Genomic DNA, 4,416 nt, shown 5'->3' with positions numbered 1-4,416 from the left:
CATCTCCACTTTTTCAAACCCGCAGTTTAGTAAATCTAGCCCTATGTCCTTTGTGACTGGTAGGGCCTAGATGGCTGCTAGGTCCTTGGTGTCTGGTAGGGTGATGTCTGATGTGTCCTTGGTGGCTGGTAGGACCTGGATGGCTGCTAGGCCCTTGGTGGCTGGTAGGGCCTGGATGGCTGCTAGGTCCTTGGTGGTTGGTAGGGCCTGGATAGCTGCTATATCCTTGGTGGCTAGTAGGACCTGGATGGCTGCTATGTTCTTGGTGGCTGGTAGGACCTGGATGGCTGCTATGTCCTTGGTGGCTGGTAGGGCCTGAATAGCTGCTAGGTCCTTGGTGGCTGGTAGGACTTGGATGGCTGCTATGTTCTTGGTGGCTGGTAGGACCTGGATGGCTGCTTTGTCCTTGGTGGCTGGTAGGGCCTGGATGTCTGTTAGGTCCTTGGTGGCTGGTAGTACTTGGATGGCTGCTAGGTTCTTGGTGTCTGGTAGGGCGATGGCTGCTGTGTCCTTGGTGGCTGGTAGGGCCTGGATGGCTGGTAGGTCCTTGGTGGCTGGTAGGGCCTGGATGGCTGCTATGTCCTTGGTGGCTGGTAGGGCCTGGATAGCTGCTATGTCCTTGGTGGCTGGTAGGACTTGGATGGCTGTTAGGTCCTTGGTGGCTGGTATGGCTTGGATGGCTTTCGTCTTGCTGTCTATCCATTTTGAAGTTCTCAATCTCTCTTCTATAATAATCTGCCTTAGTAATCTGAATAAATCACCTTTATTGCAGGCTTTATATAGAAAGAACAACAGTTTCCCACATTTTCTTTTTTTTTTTAGCAGGATGTGGGGGTAAAACCAGTTTCAACTGTTTTTCCCTCATGGATTTTTGGTGTTTGTTTAAAAAGGGGTGGGGTTAAACTAGATGCAGCTGTTTTTTTCACTGATTTTTTTTTAGCAAGGGTTAAGGTGAAACCATTCTCAGACTTTTTTTCCCATGGGAAACAAACATTATGGTTTTGTTCTCTAGCTGATTCTGTGCTCTCGGACCTTCACATTCTACTGCTAACATCACATCTCCGTATCTTTCTCCACTTACCATCCTACCTGCATCCGCAGTATTCCTTGCAACCAGTATTCAGCCTTCTCAGAAGTCCCTGTAAACAATAAATACCTTTATGCTTCATCATATCCCTGGCTCCATAGCTGTGATTTACATTAAAGCCTGGGAGGGGCCCAGACAAAATCAAACTTACGTTGTATGTCTTGAAGTTAGTAGGTAATGGATTCCATGCCTGTGATATGCCATACCTAGTAGGGAGGTCAGGGTTTTTCCAATGATTAGCTATCAAGGATTTGACAACTGTGAGAATATGAGACAATTTATTAGAGGGAGTCCTCTATTCAGGCATAGGGTGGGAGAGGGGTCCTTGGATAACGGCCATTCTGAGATGGCGTTACCGCCTCACTTTTTTTATAGATTAGGCACCAGAATAATCTAATCAATCCCCCCCTCCTCTATTTTATATACATTTGGCACCAGAATAATCATGTCAAAACCATTTTTTATAGATTGGACACCAGAATATTCATATCAACACCCCCTATATTATGTAGGACAGTGTTGGCTAACCTGTGACACTCCAGGTGTTGTGAAACTACAAGTCCCAGCATGCTTTGCCATTATATAGCAGCTTATTGCTGGAAGGGTATGCTGGGACTTGTAGTTTCACAACACATGGAGTGTCACATGTTAGCCAACAATGATGTAGGAGCTAGAACTGTCATATCAAAACCTCCCTCCCACTTATATTTGGTTTATAGGTTGTTCACTAGAATAGTCATATCAAAAACCCCAACCTTATATAATATATAAATTAGTCAACCCCTTCCTATATTTTTTTTATAGAGATTAGGAGCCAATATAGCCATGCCACCAATCACCCCCCCCCCATTCCCTCCCTGTGTTATTTATAGATGTGGCATCCGATGCCACATCCGATGCCACATCGGGTCTTCTAATGTTACACTTACAGGCTCCTCTTCTGTGTCTTCCCTGTTCTTCTAGTTCTTCTTCCCTCTTCTTCTAGCTCTTCTGCTGGTGCTGGCAGCTCCTTGCGGATCTTCTCCACGGCGTTGCAAAGTCATGACATCATGTGGATGGTCAGAGCCGTAACTTACAATTCTAGCACCCTGGGCGAGAAAGACAAATGCCGCCCCCCTAGCCCTCAATTTTAACCACATTAACCTAAAATATTCCTAAATTGCGCCCCCCTTCAGCGTTGCGCCCTGGGCGGTCGCCCCTGTCGCGCAGCCCTAGTTACGGCCCTGTTGACGGTGCTTCAGTTCAAAGAGTAGGGAGCCGAGAACAGGTATTATTAAAGACAAAACCTGCTGGGCTTTGCCTTTAATAAAATTGCCATGTTAGAAATGACACCAAACCGAAGAGAATCGTCTGTTTTATGTATCCGCCACTTGATAAATATACCCCCCCCCCCATGTCTAATTGGTGCCTTTACGCAGAAGCATATTGATTAGCAATGGGGAAGAGTGATCCAAAGAATCATATAATGGTGCTCAAAATGTAATTCACTCAGACATGAAGAACACAGGCACCATGACGCCACCAATGTCAAAATGTTGCAGCATTCCCTGTGTTGAGTGAGCATATTTCCTTTAGAATATTTCCTTGCCAGATATGCATGGCATTCTAGAATGCCGGCTATGGGGGTGTATTGGGGCCCTATGAGGCATTATATGGCTTTATACCAAGTATGTACTTGTGTTCCCACCTCCTAGGGCACTGTTTGTCTTACTTTGCCAACGTGCCAAGCTGATAGCTCCTCTTTTTAATTGCGAATGCACAAATAGGTGCTCATCATATAGATGCTCCCATTAACATGGTTCCTGAGATGAGGGAACACACGTTATGGTTGTGACATCAGGCAGACTCCAGAGCAGCCTGGCCCAGTGGGCAGGAGGACAACTAATACAATTTGTACTGTTTTGGGCCAGGCCACACAGTTAAAGGCTGCACCTGGCAAAAAGTGTTTTATTATAAACACACAACCTGACCAGTGTCATTCACATGTAGGTTCACATCTCGGTCCATTTGTTACAGTTATATTGTGACACGATGCAATCAATTGGAATGATGACTCTTTATGTTATTTCTCTATTTATTTTCCAATCTTATCACTTCGACCTATTTTCAGCTTACTTCTATGTTAGGTCGTATTCTGACATATCAGTAGACTTGCATAACGGAGGGCTGGGAAACAACACAATAAAAAGAAAATGTATACAGGATTCCAGATCATGAAGACTGTCTGTAACTATTGGTCAATGAAAACTATAATTCCCGTCATGCTTCGATCGCCCAGTTGCATCATGGGACATGAAGTCATGCCTGCTTGTTACACTGATACTTGGAAGTGCAAGGGGAAACTACAAGACCCGGCATTCCTCGGACACGCCCCCGGTGACGTCACGTTCGGGTAATTCTGTCACGGTAAATAAGCCGAAGTTCAGAGCGATCAGCTGATTCACGGTGTCAGGAGTCAGTGGGGACCTGACCCGGGAGCAGACATAAGACCCCCACTGCATAACACTCTCCGTGTGTCTTCCTGTCCCCGGGAAACGTTTCATGTTCAGCCTTACAGCGAGAAACCCTGGCCGAGGACCAGGAGCAGCTGCTGTGTGATTCCTGAGTCACTGTCGGGTGTATGGTAAACAATAGGTGTCTTTAGTGTTTTCCTGACCTGGACCATCTCGGGATCCTGTGACTCTCTTGAGCTTGTTGCTGAGTGCAGAACGTCTAGCCGTCCATAATAAATCTGTCCCGGCCTCCTGCAGCACATCCTCTGCTTTTCCTGCAAACTCTGCCATCCATTTCCACCAACACTGGCTGCTCCCCCTGGATCTTCCTGTGTGTTTGGATCAGTGACCCCAGAAGATCCCTGGGTGTGTGCTTGGATCAGTGACCCCAGAAGATCCCTGGGTGTGTGCTTGGATCAGTGACCCCAGAAGATCCCTGGGTGTGTGCTTGGATCAGTGACCCCGGAAGATCCCTGGGTGTGTGCTTTGATCAGTGACCCCGGAAGATCCCTGGGTGTGTGCTTGGATCAGTGACCCTGGAAGATCCCTGGGTGTGTGCTTGGATCAGTGACCCCGGAAGATCCCTGGGTGTGTGCTTGGATCAGTGACCCCGGAAGATCCCTGGGTGTGTGCTTGGATCAGTGACCCCGGAAGATCCCCCTGGGTGTGTGCTTGGATCAGTGACCCCGGAAGATCCCCCTGGGTGTGTGCTTGGATCAGTGACCCCGGAAGATCCCCCTGGGTGTGTGCTTGGATCAGTGACCCCGGAAGATCCCCCTGGGTGTGTGCTTGGATCAGTGACCCCGGAAGATCCCCCTGGGTGTGTGCTTGGATCAG

The sequence above is a fragment of the Mixophyes fleayi genome, chromosome 12 (genome assembly GCF_038048845.1).
Source record: "Mixophyes fleayi isolate aMixFle1 chromosome 12, aMixFle1.hap1, whole genome shotgun sequence".
NCBI lineage: Eukaryota > Metazoa > Chordata > Amphibia > Anura > Limnodynastidae > Mixophyes > Mixophyes fleayi.
This window is presented reverse-complemented; position numbering follows the sequence as displayed.